Below are 18,019 nucleotides of genomic sequence, written 5' to 3' on the forward strand. Positions count from 1 at the left end.
CTGTTCTTTTCCTAATGTCCTGCCACAATGCTGGAGATGTGGCAGTCAGGAATTATTTGACTCTCTCCATATTTTCCGCAGCTGTTCTAGGCTAACTGTTTATAGTTCAGCAAAGATAGGTGTGACGCCCGTGCCCTGGGCCAGCAAACAAGGAGCCTCAGTCCTCACCACTAACACCACTGAGGGGCGTCTCATTTAGGAGGAAAGGATAACAAATGCACACAGTAAAATGCAATTTCCCTTAAGAGCACACAGAGATCACAGTCAGTCTGGGGCTGGTCACTCCCTTGCTCTCCAGGTCCCCAGTAAGACTCCCCACTGGCACAGCTGTAGGGTCCAGATCTCAGCCAAGTGGGCAAGCTAAAACCTCCAGCACCCTCTCTGTCCAACCAGTGCTTCGTGTCCCTGCCCAAGTAGGTGACAAACACACACACACACACACACACACACACACACACACACACACACACTTTGAGAAGAGTATATACAACCACGCAGATACTCATGGGCAAGGCTGGCACAGGTTCTCCAGCTGTGCCCCTTTTACCCAGACTATACGGTAGAAATTACTGCCACCACCAAGCTAATATTTATCAGCTACCCAAAGGCCGTTAAAAGGGTGTCCAATTATTACTGTGCAGTTTTATTATCCAATTGGTAAGTGTGACTAAACAGTCGAGGCTTATTAGAGTGACTTGGTACAGGATCACTATATACATGCAATGTACTCTAGAGCCTAAATTGTCTCTACACAAAACAGCCACAGTTAAAAGGGTTTAAAATATTTAATAATAAATAACTAAAACACAAGACAATACTTTTTACTACACAGTGCTAGTCAAGAGTTCAGAGATCACAGAGAAATACTTAAAATAATTCAGTAGTACAGTTCTTTCATCACAGAAAAATAGTCTTAGTCTAATCTTTCTAGTTTCTAGCTATTTCTAAGAGAAAACACAAGTCTAAGATAAGCTTACATATAGAACGCAGGCAGAGTGCTGATGAGTTGGATGGTCAAGACAAAAATGCTTAATGCTCTCTGATTGTCTCTGTTTTTAAAATCACATTCCTGGTTCACATTACATCATTCTTCACACTTCCCTGGGTTCCCAGGCTAACAGAAACTACATTTACATTCTTCACATCTGGGCAGAAACCAGAGCAATAAAGGACATTTATGTATGCAAATTCTGGCCATTAACTCTAGCCTTAGCCCAATAGCAAGAATTCTTTCATCTAGATAGGCCAGAGTCAACCTTAGATCAAAGGGTCACAACATGTTTTACTTGGTCAGCAGAGTGCACTGTTGTTACATTTTTGTAACAGCATTTTTTCCATTTAAGGCAACAATCATGTTGCTTACACTAATATTTACAAATGACAGAATTATCTATAAAATTCTATCTGGCTTGGGTGGCAGGCCTCATCTATCTTCACCCAGTCTTCACAATAGGTGAAATATGATAGGCTGTATTAACAGTTAACACCACAGGTGTTTTTCTTGGGGATATGTGATTTCAGCAGACTCTCCAAAACTTTACTTGCAGCCCTTAGTTTAGTAATATTGCTAGCAAACTCTATATAAGAAAGACAATTAAAAATGGTACTGTATTCATATTCTCCATGATGTGGTGGAGTCGGTGTCTGCATTGAAATATTTGGAGATGGTACAGCTTTAATCAGTGCCTAATCTTTTAGTATCTGGAACATGTCATATGTTAACTGGATGGTTACGTTAATAGACTTGTGTGAACATCAGTCCTTCATAAGCAGAATCTTGAGGGTACATTAACAGTAATTAACCAATATGAATTGTGTTTGCATGTTGCATTGTTTCTTTTATTTTGTACCCCCTCTATTTTAACATGGATTGATATGTGTTTTAATTATTGTTTAGTACTTATAATACCTGTAATAAAAGCTGTTGATAAAAAAAAAATGATGAATTGCTCCTTTGATCTTCATATTGATCACTGCTACAGTAGCCTAAGCTATGTAGGTTATATCCCGCCAAGGATATAACAGCCATCCAGCTTCTACACACCCAAACTGTCTAGCAGGTCAAGCAAAGCGTATATTAATACTTTCCTGTTCGTGAAAGTTATTTTAACGCTAGGAGTTTGTGTTTTACTGGACTGTCACGAGCTGTGACTGTACTTTCCTTTTAAACAGGAGCACTCTTTATTTATCTGGTTAACATACTCACTGTCAGATATAACCAGGCACATGGAAGGGGACATTACTCCTTCTCTAAAAAGAGACATTTATAATTGTATGTCACAGTATAACGTGGACGATGTGCCCATCTATAGTAAAAGGCAGTAGTCTCATTCAGTGAAGAGCCATAGCTGGTTCACCTATCACCCACTGCCATTCCCTGATTGGGTGCCCCTCAACTCTTAAGTTGAAGAGCAAAAAAACAATACAAAGCACTTCAATCCTGATTGTAAACGCAGGGTCTATATTCATTTCCGAATGAATGCCAGCACAGCACTACCAGCTGTCTGTCTGTATCGACCTTATAGATTGGAACTTTCCAGGCCAATGGCTTTATCTATTCATTTCACAGCTGGTTAGGTGATCTCAGCTGAGTTGTGAACACCTCCCTCTCTTATCACTGTGATCACTGAAATGTTAAACACAGAATCAAAGCCCTTGTTATATGGTATCTTGCTGAGTGTAATCTGTAAGTCAAGAGCAGATGGTAAAACATTTTTTCATTCATTTCTTTTTCTTCAAACTGTGTGCTTTATAAAGGGTAACACAATGTAATACTAACCTGAGACTGAGCCAACCTGGACAGTGTCATGTGATTGTTGCCTTACCTCATAAACCATATTCTCATATTGAAAATGCTCAACAAACAACTGAAGTTCTTCACTAGATTGGATGGAAGTGTTTTCTGTTTCAAGAGCTACTGAAAGGCACTGGTTGCAAGTAAAGTAAATCACCACTGGATTGGATTAAAGGGTGTTGCTGTTCGTCATCAGCCAGACTGTCACTTTTAAGAAGAACTATTAGTATATGGAGTTCTTCACCTGTGGAGTAGGTGAAGGGGTCTGCATTTCACCATCAGCTGTACTCATGTGAGAGGCACTGGCATCATGTTGAATTCATCTGTGGAGTAAGTGGAAGAGGTCTGCACTCTCACATCTGAGAGGTGGTGGCTTCATGCAGGGCTTCGCACCATTAGCTACAGTGTCACTTCTGCAGGCACCGTCAGCATATGGAGTTTGTCACCACTGCAGTGGATGACAGGGTATCTCTCTTCCTCATCAGTTGCATCTGTCTTCCGAGATGTTCTGCCAACAAGTGGAGTTCAGCAGTTGAGAAGGAATCTTGGTTCAGTGCTTCACCTGTTGAGTTGGTGTAAAGCCTCTGTTATTCGTCAACTGCACTCACTTCCTAGAGGCACTGTCATCGTGTGGAGTTATGTGGAAGGGGTCTGCTCTTCTTCATCAGCTATACACACTCCTGAAAGGCACTGTCATCATGTGGAGTTCTTCACCTGTGGAGTAGGTGGAAGGGGTCTGCATTTCATCATCTGCACGCTCACATCCGAGACACTGTCTTTATGTTGAGGTAGGTGGAGAGGGTCTGCTCTTCACCATCAGCTGTACTATCACTTCTGCAGACCCTGTCAGCATATGGAGTTTGTCGCCACTGCAGATCCATGGATGGCAGGGTGTCTGTCCCCTTCATCAGTTGCATCTGTCTTCTGAGATGTTCTGTCAAGTGGAGTTCAGCAGTTGAGAAGAAGGAATCTTGGTGCAGTTTCTCCTGGAAGAACCAAGATGACTGAACATGAAAGGCGAAAAATCAAATATTTCTAACCACTTACTATATAGGTTCATAGGTGTTTACTAGGCTAATGACCACAAGGGCCTTTTTAAGCCTAGCCATGCATCCCAAATCTCTGACAAGTTCTGATACCCTTGATAAGTGTAAGCAGGGGTTTGGGAGACGAACCATTTATAAAGCTACCTGTGTTCATTAGAGACATAGGTGCCAAATCAGGGATTAATTTCTGGTTTCCCATCCAATTGTCTAAGTTGCACTTGAATTGGGTTAGGGAGGAACTCTGCTTCTGCTTCACATGGATGGTGAGCCTGTTCCATAGACAGGGTAGTCTCTGGGATACATACGTATCTTTCCAGCAGGTTCTACTTATATCACAGGCAAGGTTGAAGTCTTTAGAACGGGTAATTTTGGTGATGTCTGTTGTGTGGATATGCACGAGGTCCATCAGAGTGGAGTATGACAATGCCCTGTATGCCAGGCATAGATCTCCCCTCAGAAGCCTGTAGGAGACGGAATACAGGGATAGGGCCTTGAGGCAGTCTGCATATATCTGCAGATACATCAAATGTTAGCTTTACTGGGAAAAGATATCTAATGGCTGCGACCTATTTTGATTCTTTTGCAATTTCAGTACTTCAATTGTTTATAAACTTGTTTTCAATCATCCTTCACTTTGCGGATGCATCTCCACACACACACACACACACACATATATATATATATATATATATATATATATATATATATATATATATATATATATGCATTTCTAATTCAGGAGAAGCGTGACTTTTCACTTCAGCACACATGTTAATCCTCAATCCCCAAAGGAGGTGTTGGCTCCCTTTTATAGTACATTACATGATTACCATACTTCAGTATTTAAAACAGTGTCCTCCTTTTCAAATCATTGCAGAATGCAGACAGAATAACAAATACCACCCACATATATCCTCCTAAATACAGAGTAGCCTCCTCTGTTTGTACAGTTTAATTATGGCATCTCCTGGTAAGAAGGATAAGACAGACTCTGAGGCACTAGCACAGCTGCTGACATCATGTGTTGGCCAAAATGTGAGCCTATGACAGCAGCTAAGTAGATGACCTATGATAGCAGTTTGGCATGATATTGAAGGGTCATTTGTGTCAGCAGATCACTGGCATATACTTTCAACCCATTTGAGTGACACAGAATCTAGTTGCACACAGTCATAGGTGTGTACTAGGCTAATGGCTCTGGAGCCTTTACAAGCCTAGCCCATAGGATTACCCTGGCATCATCTCACCTGCTCTTAGTTCCTAGTGCTCCGGTTGAGTCGAGCCACTGGAGTGAGCCCTGGGCTGAATTTTCTATTTCCCATCCACTCATCAAGATTACTGTTGAAGAGGGCCAGTGAGGTGCTCTGCTTGACATTTATGGAAAGTCTCTTCCATAACATGGGCAGTCTCTGGGTTATGAACCTGTCCCTCAAGCATGTTCTGTTGATTGTGGTAATGAGGTTGAGGTCTCTGGAACATGTGGTGCTGAGGGACTGGGATTTCTTTAGATGTGGCATTTCTAACGGAGCTGGGTCAGACATGGCTTTGTAAGTCAAGCAGAGATTGCCTCTAAGTAGGCGATATGAGACAGAGAATAGTTGGAGTTTTTTGAGTCTGTCCATATAGGACAAGTATTTAAGGCCTAGCATCCTCTTTGTGAGGTACTTTTGCAGCCTGTCCAGTTGTTGCGGGTGTCTAGTGAGGTACATGCCAAATGGGACATTGTACTCTATGATTGGCCTAATGAGGGAAGAGTAGAGGGCGATAATGACCTCTTTCATCCTGGATGCAAAACCCTTAGTAATGAGATGTGCCACATAGAAGGACTTTCCGACGACAGTGGCAATGTGGTAGTCAAGAAGAGAGGTTGCTGTCAACCTGTGTTCCCCGATCTCTTATAATGCCTTTTGTGTTCAGTGGACTACTATCAGTGTGGTAATTCAAGGGAACTGGGTTTTTCCCAAGGGGGATGACGACACATTTTTTGGCATTGAGCTTAAGGCCATGGTTCTGACACCAGTCATTGGTGTCATTGAGGCCTTTCTGTAGGATGTCAACATCACTTGGGGAGTTAATAGCTCCCAACTTGCAATTGTCTGCGAACTTTGTCAGCCATAGTCCCTTCGTGTTGGCCTGGACTTCAGAGAAGTAGATACCAAACAGGAGAGACCCAGGACTGAACCCTGTGAGACTCCACTTGTGACTGGTTGGCAGTCTGACTTGGAGTCAGCTACTTTCACACTATGGGGTTCTAAATGTGAGCCAGTTTGCAACCCACCTAGTGGTATAAGGGTTGATGCCTAGCTTAGTGAGTTTTTCTGTGATTCCTGAGTGGGGGATGGTATCAAAGGCCTTGGCCAGATCATGGTAGGCTGTATGAACCACCTTGCCTTCATCCACAGCTCTGGTGACTGACTCAAAGAAGTTGACCAAGTTGAGGAGGCATGATCTACCCTTCACAAAACCAAACTGTGTAGGATCCAGAGTTTGGAGATTCCCTATATCCTTTGTGGAGAAGGATGACTGTAGCAGTGTGCCATTTGGTAGGGACAAAGCCTGAGGGGAGGCTGGGATTGAACAGGGCACACAGATGTGGTGCCAGTACACTCTGTAGTTCATGTAGAACGCAGCCAGGGATATTGTCAGGCCCCATAGAAGCTGTATTCTTGGCCTTGGACTGCTGTTTTAACCTGTGCAGCAGTAATACTGGGTGCTTGGCAATCTACTGGTATTGTGATTGGTCTTTTTGGGGGGAGGGGTAAAGTTAGCACTGAATCTGTCGGCCAGTATATTGGCAATATCTGTTTGCTCTGTATAGGAGGTACCATTGTGCAGAAGCTCAGAGCAAATCTGGGTATTGCCGTGGAGATTCTTTACATAACTATAGAAGGCCTTTTGGTTGTCTTTATCTGCTGCAGTTCTGTTTTCATAGCTAGCTTTAGAGGATTTGATGGGGGATCTCAACCTTTTGTTGAGGCTGATAAGGGAGTTTTTCCAGTCTTGGGACTTCGCCTTATTCCGCATCTGTTTCCTCCTCCTGTTGTAGAGTTTGTTTATGGCAGGGAACCAGTAGATTGGCTTCCTTTTTTTTTTTTTTTTTTTGTTCTTTTGGGTATGGCGAGATACATGCATTTGTGTACGTGTTCGTACAGTGCATTGGTGTGTGTTTTGGTGGTCATGCAACTATTCTCCATTTGCATGGGTGCCGTGAAGTTAGCCACCTCTGTTTTTTAGGAGACCAAAGTTAGCTTTGGAGAAGTTTTTTATGGTGGCTACCTTTGTGGAGAGTGGGAGGGATGTGGATTTCCAAGGTGATTAGTTTGTGGTTGGATCTAACCAGGGAAGAGTTGACTATTGGTATAGAGCAGTGGTTGCCCATGTTAATGTCCAGGTCAAGTATGTTGATACCTCTAGTGGGGATAAGAATGAGCTGGTCCAGAGCATTGGGATTAATGAATTCCAAAACGCATTGCTCAATTGTATTGGTGTATGAGTAGTTTTCCCAGTTAACGGAGGGGTAGTTGAAGTTGCCCAGTATGAGAGTGTTAGGTTGGACCCTAATATTCTCCAAGGTGCTTAGGAACGTGTAGTGAGAGTAGTAGGCTACGACCTGAATCGCTGTCGTACCCAGTGTTCACTGCATCTGAAGCATCTCAGATGTGTTATGTTGGGCTACCAGTCTGGAGGTGTGCATATCCTTTATGAATATGGAAACACCACCACCTTTGAAGCTTCTGTCCAAGTACTGTGGCTGAAAGGTGTGGAATGAGTTATAGCCTGGTAGTGCAGAGGTGCTTTCTGCTGCCTTGAGCCAGGTCTCTGTTACAGCACAAATGTCAATGTTCTCCATTTTAAGGAGTGCTTTGATCAAGTGTGTTTTGAGATTTAGACTTCTAGCATTGAGCAGCATGACTTTCAGAGTGCATTTGTTTGTAGCTGCTGCAGTGGTAATTTGGTGCTTGGAACACCGCCTAAAAAAGGCACTATAGGGGTGGCAAGAGCCTTGGCCAGAATCCCAGGGGTGACAGATGCAGGCCATCTCTGGCAAAGCATCGAGGTCTGTCAGCCATGTAATCCCAGGCAGACAGATACTGGATCCCCTTAGAATGACACCAGAAACTTAGCCAGTTGTTGAAATCAATCATTTTCTGCTTGTAGTGTGATATCATTCTGGGTGATGGTAGGATGCTGCTCAGGGCTACGGTCATACCTGCCTGGGCTACATAATCCAAGAGCTCCTCCATGTCTGTATTCATGTAGTCTAGGGAGGTACGTCTCGGGTCATTCACACCCACGTATACAATGACAGAGTCATATTTGTACATGTTGTTGAGGGACCTGAGTGCGTGCGTTATGTGATGGATCCTGGCACCTGACAGGCAGCTGACTGTTACTTTCTCCTTATTCAACCTAGTGAGTGGGACATCACTGTGCCTCACTATCAAGTCACCTATGACTAGTGTATTGGGCATGCTGTTTTGCCTTAGGGGCTTTGGTTGAGTGGCACACTGTTTAGGAGAATTATGTGTCTCGTCATTGATGTTGTGTTTTAGTGGTTGGGTGCATTTCTGCCTTGGATGTCTCTGCTGTTTGTGTAGATTTTTATTGAGAGCCTCCATGAAGGTGAGTGTGTGGTTTGTGTTTTTATGTGAAGGCAGTGCTGGTGTATGTTCTGGAGGACTATGTGTTCCATGTGGTGTGGTTCAAGTGTTGACCTTCTCCTCTTGACCAGCTATTCTGGTCTTGGCTGGAGAGTGCATGGCTTCCAATTTGGATATATAAGTGCATCTCTCACAAGTCTGAGTGTTGGGAGGTAAGAGGAGAGAGTTGTCATTGTACATGAGGCAAATTGCTACATTGCCTCAGGATGCCCAAGTTCACCAGGTTAATAGGAGAAAGCACAGGGAGCTGACCTTTAGACATGCCTGGAGGGATGGGCATTAATAAATATTGGAGATGTTTCCTTGTAGAACGCTTAGCGATGGTAGCACTTTTGTGTGCTACAATAATTGCTACAAGAAATCTGGTAAAGTGCTAAACCAATAAGCTAGTAAAAGTGCAGGAGAGGCGAGAACTAGCAGAGCTAAGGGAAAAATTGAAGAGCAGACTTTGGCACCGCTCAGAAGCTTATAACAGCCCGGGATACAACAAATCTGTATCTGGGCTAGATTAGTTACAGAAAAGGTGGGAAACAAGCACAAATGTAGGCTTTTAAACCAGAGAGTAGAAAGAGATGGAAAAACTGCCCAAATGGTCAATCAGCTGAGTAGAAAGAGATGGGAAAACTGGCCAAATGGTCAATAAACTACAATTTCTGGGCCAAAAAACACTCCTGTTGTGGTAGATAGGCTACCTCGTACTTACCATTCTCGCTGATGAGCTAGAAGGCTTCCCTCCAACACAGAAGGGCTTGGGAGGGGGGGGGGGGCTCAGAAGCTTACCAACAGTCCTGGATACAGCAAATCTGTACCTGGACTAGACTAGTTACAGGAAAAAAAACCCAAAAGATGAGCCAGCAAAACCGTGAGACAGTAAAATATATTTATTCAATGAAAAAACAGTGGTTTCGGCTGGTATACACCACAGCCTTCCTCAGTGTAACTGATATACATTGAAAGTAATCTTTTTATAAGAAGTAGTTAAATTGAATCAAACCTGTGCTTGGGTAATCAAAATTGTTCATTTAAACCAGGTGGGAATAAACCCCCCAGTTTAACAATCCACTTTTTTTCTTTAGAATCAAGAATGGAATGCCATCCTGCTTTGTTGGATTTATTTCCTTTGATAATATCAATGACCATAAAAATAAACTTAGCAGATGGATGTTTTATAGAGTGTTTGAATAGAGCACTACTTGTTTTTTTGTTTCTCATATCACTAGTATGTTCAGAAATTCTCAGTCTGAATGGACATGAGGTTTGACCTATGTAAAAGGCACCACAGCTGCATGTAGCTAAATAAATCAGCCATTCGCTGCTGCAATTGGCAAAGAAATTTGTGTCGTAGACTGTACCACAGTTCTTACTTGTGAATTGTTTAGACTTAAAAACCTTATTGCAATGGGTGCAATGACCACATGGGTAACAACCTGTGAGCACCTCCCCTGTTAGTGTAGTTTGTACATCATAAGAAGAGACTCTAGAATGTGAATGTTTATAATGGTTGAAATATGAAGCTAAATTTCTGCCCATACGAAATGAAAAGTAACATCTGTCAGGTAAAACATTATTAAGGTTGTGGTCACTTTGTAGGATATTCCAGTGTCTTTGTATACTGTTGATTAATAAATCAGAATTCCTACCATAAGTAGTCACTAACCTAATGGGTGATGTTCTCTGCTGCTCGTGTTGTTTATAATCCAAAAGTTCTTCTCTATTGTGTGTTGGCCCAGTTGCTGGCATGTAAGACATGTCCCATCTGATAACCCATATCCCTAAATCTGCGAGTTAGATCCTGTCTGTATAGCTGAAAAGTGGAATCATGAGAACAAATGCGAATCATTCTAATGTACTGGGATTTGGGGATATTTCTTGTTATATGGGGCGGATGAAAGGCTAGATGCATGGAGGAGAGTATTATATTCGGGATACTTCCGGAAAACTTCACTGCATAATGTATGATCTAATTTCCTAGAAACAGTAACATCAAGAAACGTGATTGTATTGAGATCAACGTTAACCGTGAAGTGTAAACCCCATTTGTTTCCATTTAAATATTTAATGAATTCAAACAGATATTCTGTATCCGACCTCCATACCATCCAGCAATCATCCAAATAGCGCCTCCATATGTCAGTTTCTGTTATATATAAATTATGACCTGCATCGTAAATGAGCTGTTCCTCAGTAAAGGCCATAAAAAGGTCAGCATAGATTGGGGCAAAAGATGCCCCCATAGCTGTGCCCTTAGTTTGCCAGTAACAAGTATCTTGATAGAAAAAGACATTATTTGTTAGCACATGTTCTGTCAGACCTAATAGAAATGAATTTAAATGCTGGTTGATACAAATTTGATTTATTCAACCAGTATGCAAGGGACTCTAAACCAGCAGCATGTGGGATATTAGTATAGAGGGCACTAACATCTAGAGTACACATCAACCATTCAGGTTCAAGTTGGGTATCTGAGATGATTTTGAGAAACTCAGTGGTATCTTGTATGTATGACCTGACCCACCCCAATAAAGGTTTGAGTTGTTGGGTAAGAAATAGTGTCAATGGTTCAGTAATAGCCTCTTCCAGACACAATTGGTCTTCCCGGTGGATTGACAGGGTCCTTGTGTATTTTAGGCAAAAAAATAAATGTCCAAACACAATGAATCCTATATCAAACCAACAAAACAAACACGACGGTCCGATAGCAAACTCCACCTGAAAGGAATGGTGATACAAAACCACTCGCAACAGCTCACAATAAGGCTCCAATGCTCCAAATCCACAAAACAGCAGTTTATTTTCTTTAACGCCACAAAGTTTTACACACGTTTTCGTCAAGCATATGACTTCATCAGACAAACACTTAATAAATCGCACAGGTTTAAATACTAAAGCAATTACACACTTGACTCGCTGTTAGATTAATTAATCACATTTAAAGCCACACAATGAATATCATAAAATCCTGTTCATTTACATATATACTAAATAAAAAAATTTTAAAATAAAACAAATATTAAAACCCAGACATGTTAAAACCAATAAAGGTAATATTGTTGTATATATATTCATATCTCTAAAAAGATTTTTACAAATACATTCTGTTGTGTACAAAAAACTCTCCTGATGTATGTCAAATTGATGTTTCAAATCCTGTCGGATTTGAGCTTTAAATATGGTATAATGGATACAGAATCGTTAAGTCCAGGAAATCTATTAGATTCTAAAAAGATTTGCCAGTATGTTTCCTTGTGAGATAATAATACCTCCCAGGGACCACCCCTGGCTTCTTTGGAAACAGAATCCAAGACAAAGAAAGAAAAAGTTCCTCCAGAACATGTGGTGAGGTGCTTGTAAAGTGCATTATTAGTGTCACCTCTTTGTATATCATAATGGTGCTCATACACCCTTCTACGGAGTTGTCTTTTGGTCTTCCCTACATAAAATGCCTGGCATGACTGGCACACTGCCAAATAGACAACCCCGTAGGAAAGACAGTTATAAAATTTTTAGAAATAATCTTCCTACTTCTACTTTCCAAATATACAAATTCTTGATTAAAAATATGTTTGCACTGGGAACACCGTCCACACAATAAATGTATTGGCTCATAGGATCTTTAACAGTAAGATGTTGCATAACTTTATCATTAATGATATAAATGTTGGGAGGGTACAAAGGCAGATATCAGTACCTTGCATAAACACTCCAGTCACAAGAGTATATCAAAGTTCTTATTTGACCACACAAACTTGTGCAGAATACATAAATCTTCTCAAAGCCATTCGGCACTGTAACAGAAGTCAACCACCTCAGTCCACAGACAGTCTTCACGTCACTATAGATAAAAAATGTGCCCATAGCTACGCCATCTTTTTGTATATATGCTTGGTTATTAAATACAAAGACATTATTATACAATACTAGTTCCAATAAATCACATATTACATCAATATATGTGGGTTTAGACAAATACTCCACTTGAAGACGTCTACGGACACATTCTGTACCTGCCTTATTAGGAATGGATGTAATTGAAAGTTAATATATAAATTGGACATACAGAAGTAGAGAAGAAGTAATGTTTATGGTGCACACACACACATATATATATATATATATATATATATATATGTGTGTGTATGAATAAACATATGACTTTACCTATTTGTATTTAATTACACATATATATTTATTAAGTCCATATTTTGGCACATGTAATTCTTTAATAAAGTGATATATGGATGTGATGTTTTAAAATGTTTGTTTAGTTGCGCATGAAATTGCGTATGGAGTTATATAATTTCTTTATAGAAAGTTTTATAAGTTCCAATATACATGCATTTTAAAGGTTGATAATATTTATTTGATGTGAATTATTTGATGTATTTTATGTGAATGATTTATTTAAGTACAAATTAAGTTTTTAAATAATAATTAAATATGCTAATGGAATCAGTTACTGTGATGACTATGTTGGGAGGGTGGCCTAATGGTTAAGATGTTTGCCTTACAAACACAAGGTGCAGGGTTTGAGTCTCTCAAGGGATAATTGACTAGGCTTAAAATGGTTCGCAAGGGCAGTTAGTTTAGTATGAATCTATGAAATCTATGACAGGAAATGATCTCACTGACATCACATGAGATTGTATATAAATGCCTTGAAAGTGATTATTTTTGTAATGGCCTGATGAAGCCTACGGGTGAAAGCGCTAGCCATATAAAATTCTTAAGGAAAGAAATAGGTGTGTCCACCTTTTTTATCTATAGTGAAGTGAAGACTGTCTGTGGACTGAGGTGGTTGACTTCTGTTACAGTGCCGAATGGCTTTGAGAAGATTTATGTATTCTGCACAAGTTTGTGTGGTCAAATAAGAACTTTGATATACTCTTGTGACTGGAGTGTTTATGCAAGGTACTGATATCTGCCTTTGTACCCTCCCAACATTTATATCACTACTAATTTGTGCTGCTTTTATAGGGAGAGGTACTTATGACATAGCGACAGCGTTTTTACCTTTATAACTTTATCATTAATGATGCCATTTTGCTTGGCTGACAAAAATAATTCATCTATCTGTTTTTTAAACTTAAAGTTGGGATCCAGAGCATCTCCAAATAGTACCTCCTGTCATGAAGTTGTCTTTTGGCTTCAGCATCATATTGGAGCCAATTCATTACCACTACGGCCCCACCTTTATCAGCAGAAAGAATAATAATATCCTTATTTTGTAATTCAAATAGTGCTTCGCTTTCGATCTTTGAGAGGTTGTTTCGTTTGCAAGTCAACTCACCAGTATGATAATGTAAATCTTTGAGAACACTACTTTGAAATTGATGGAACTGTCGGATTCATGGGTGGCATATAACTGGATATATGATAAGTAAATTCTCTATCAACACCCAAATCAGTAGAGTCCTGAAAATGCAACTTAAGATTAATGTCTACAAAAAGCCATAACATCTTGTGCCAAAAAATCTTCAGTAACCAAAAAGCCAGGAATAAAATTTAAACCTTTATTCAAAAGTTCAATTTGTGTGGTGGTCAAAATCACATCAGATATATTCAAAACATTGTCATTTGGAGTTATTTTTGAATTATCAATTTCAGTAGACCATCTATGTTTATTTCTGGCATGTTTTCTGCCTGCTCCCTTGTATTTGGGCCTAAAGGGGCTGAACTATATGCCCTCTTCGGGGTTGGTGAGTCTGGTGTGTGCTGCATGTCTGTATCCTAATATGAGGACAAGTCATCAGTAGATGACCCTGTGTCAGTAGGTCGCTTTTTCAAAATAGACCTTGGTCATTTTCTTTTAGGAGTTCGAGTTTGAACTTGTTGAAATCTGACCTGTTTGCTGATGCTGAAAGGGTTACCAAGGTGATAATCTGTTTGGTCCCTTTGAAATGTTTTAATCTTCCTTGTTTTTAACTGTTCTTCAAGGCCAGATAGGTCTTTGGCTAGTTTGTTAATATTGAAAAGGCTGTCCCTCGTGTCTGTGCTTCAGAACATAATTTAGTAACTTCTACCATCTGTCGATCAATGACTCTATCATGAAATTTAGCCAGGGCTTCAATGAAGCCCATAGTGGCTTGTTGGATGTCCGCCCATTGTTTATTCAACTCATCATCAGCCTCATTGACTAATGGTTGTGTTTTAATCCGTAATCCCCTTAGCCGTATATGCTGTAAAAAGTTTTGAATGCCAGACATGGGATCTGAGGGACCTCATACTCTTCTGTAGTTTATCAAAACATAAGCCACAGCTTGATTCTGGGCCTAAAGTAACCCCATTTGAAATATTGTCATTTGCAGTGCCCAGTCCAAAGACTCCCAAGTCTTCCCTGTCAGCTGACAAACCCTTTAATATTTTGGTCAGTTCCATTTTGAACCAAAGATTAAACAAAATATGTTTTGTTAATAATGGGTACCAACCATAAAAGTTAGTTTGAGAATCCTGAGACCCTTATTATGGATCCACTTGATAAATCCTTCTAATATCCAGGTATCCAAATTTTTGATGGCAATTTTAGCCCTTGCCAAATATAATGGCAGTGCTAAGCCATATTCCAATTAATACAAAGTCCTTATATTTATAATAGAATGAACAATAGTAGTCCATGTACTGTTCTTGAACCAAATGTTATGTGGCCCACTTTGTTATTCAAGACAATGCTACGTCCATTCCAAGTCAAGCTGCCATGCATATAGCTAGGCTCTGAATCATATAGTACACAATGTTGGTCTAAATGTTAACCCAATGTACAGAAAAAAATCTGTTCATCAGTATCAAAGATACCTTGATCAATCAACCCTGGGGTCAAATGGAAATCAGAAGACAGGGCACATCACAAACAGTGATAGATAACACCCATCCCAGACCTAGCATTCAATACTATAAAAAGAAAAAATGAAGCTATTTATGGTTTGGGGGACATCCAACAAAATATAAATATCCACTGTTGATATATATATATATATATATATATATATATATATATATATATATATATATATATATATATACTATTATTATCACACTGACCTACTGTTATAAAAAAGGATATTGTGTGTAATAAATAATCTAACACTTAAGTACCCAGATATATAAGGGAAAAAGATTCACAGACCACTAAACTGCTATCTAGTATCTAGCAATATATTGAACTGGCTAACAAGAAATAGTCATCATATATATGTAAGCCCATAAAGTCAATACATTAGTTATAAACAATGTTAATATAGTGATATAGATATCAAATTCTGGACAAATATTATTTGAGAATACTGCAATCATAACATGTATTTGGCGACATTAATGTTCGCATTATATGTCCAAGAGATGAAAAAGTAATACTACTTTAACAAGGAAGGTCCCAGATGGGTCAACCAGACCCTCATGTTTCACAAAATTAACCTTCCAACAGATCCCTGGTATAATAAAGCTAGGAAATAAAACAGCCACGCATATATATGACCAAGAAAAAGCTCCGTTCTTTAACCTAGTATTGGTCGTGATGTTACAGGAAAGACAAGGAGCAAGCGCAAATGCTAACGCTGGCTTTTAAACCAGAAAGTTGAAAGAGATGGAAAAACTGCCCAAACAGCCAATAAACTACAATTTCTGGGCCAGAAACCACTCCTGTTGTGGTAGATAGGCTACCTAGTGCTTACCACTCCCACTGATAAGCTGGAAGGCTTCCTTCCAACAGAACTAGACTTGGGGGCTCAGACGTTTACCAGCAGTCATGGATACAGCAAACCTATATCTCGACTAGACTAGTTACAGGAAAGACAGGAAACAAGCTTAGATTTTTTTTTCGGAAAGCAGCTTAAGCAGCACTAAAAATAAAGAAATACAGTTTAAATAAATGCAATTTATGTGAAATGTATTCTGAACTAAATTCAATTGTTGCTTTATTCAACTCTGAACAGTTAAGAACTGCCAAAAATATACTTATCAGCTGAGAAGTACACTCAGCACTCAAGCAGAACACAAGGAACATTTGTTTTTGGTTAGTAAAGTGCAAGGGGAGGAAGGAGGAGCAGAAAATAATGCAAGGTTAAGAACCTAAGTGGGTTGGCCTTCTCAAATGTTCTGTCTGTAATAGGTAGAATGAACACTAGACTGGGAGAGTGTCGCTGATCAAATTTACAGTAGGGGTGGGCAACGGCAAAGCCACCAACATTTTTAAAGCATATACGGCTAAGGGGATTACAAGAGTAGGGTGAGTGGGAGGGAGAAATCCAGTTTCAGAAGAGATCAAGAACAAAAAAACAATGCCAGCAAATATGTAAAATAATTCAGGCAAAAATTAAGACAATGCAGAACTCTGAAAAGTTAAAGTGCCAAGAATTATACATCTGATATTGTTAATCCTCGTTCATTCCTTACATGTGGGTATCGGTTCCGACCTCGGAACCGAGCCGGCCATCTTACAAACTCGCATCAGCTACAAACTCTCGAGCTAAAACTCTTAACTAGAATTCCCCTCTCCCTGTTACCTCAGATTTCGTTTGCCACATCGCCATTCGGTCGTGTCAAGATACTTCTCTTGAGCTAAGTACAATATTTGTTGTCATTTTAGTCTAAAACAACTTTTTCTCTCAGAAAAGTTTCTAAATTGTTTTCTCTTACCTTATCGCATTTAGCGACTATCTCTTAAAAAAATTTCAGTCTTTTTACCGCAAAATATTTCTTCTATACCATCGTTGGTAGACCCCCTTTCTTCATTACCTTCCGGTATTTCTTGTACCATTGCTGGTATTCTTTCTGATTTCATTCTTTTCTTTCATGGATAAAAAAGGTAGTCCAGGATTTAAGTGATCAGATTGTGGACATAAATTACCTACTTCAGATGCATATTCCCTGTGTGTCTATTGTTTGGGTGTGCCTCATTTATCAGTTGATCTACCCTGTGGAATTTGTAAGAACTTCTCTAACAGGATGTTGATTAAGAGGAAAAATAAATTGTTACTGAAGGGGCTACTCAAATCTCCTTTTTCAGAGGCTATTTCCGAGTCGGAGGCTTCAACCCCTCCAAGATCCCATAAGAAAGACTGATGATCTTTCAAAGGCCAAATCTCTTCCTTCGTCCCCGGCTGGGAACTCCCATCAACCAAGACCCAAGAAGGCTAAGCTTTCTGCTTCGGATCTGACTCTTTCTGCTCCGGTGCTTTTGGTGCCTAGACCCTCGTCACCGAGGCTATCAGCGCCATCTGTGACTTCGGCACAGACTAGCGTGCCTTTTACCGTATCGGTACCGAGGAGCTCCTCGGTTCAGACCTCTTTACCGGCACTGACTATCCTGTTGGCGCAGACTGTAACCACATCGGCTCCGATACCTTACCCAGAACTGACAACTCAGTTACTGACACTGATTTTTTCAGTCCCAGCCTCGACACCGACCTTACTATCGGTGCAGACCATTACTTCGGCACCGATAATTTCCTCGGTGCAGACACCTGTAGTACAGTCTCTTATGGCACCGTTGTTTTCAGTGCAGACTGGTGATATGGGCACTGAGC

Source organism: Protopterus annectens, chromosome 9.part0 (assembly GCF_019279795.1).
Source record: "Protopterus annectens isolate FY-2018-M chromosome 9.part0, PAN1.0, whole genome shotgun sequence".
NCBI classification, from domain to species: domain Eukaryota; kingdom Metazoa; phylum Chordata; order Ceratodontiformes; family Protopteridae; genus Protopterus; species Protopterus annectens.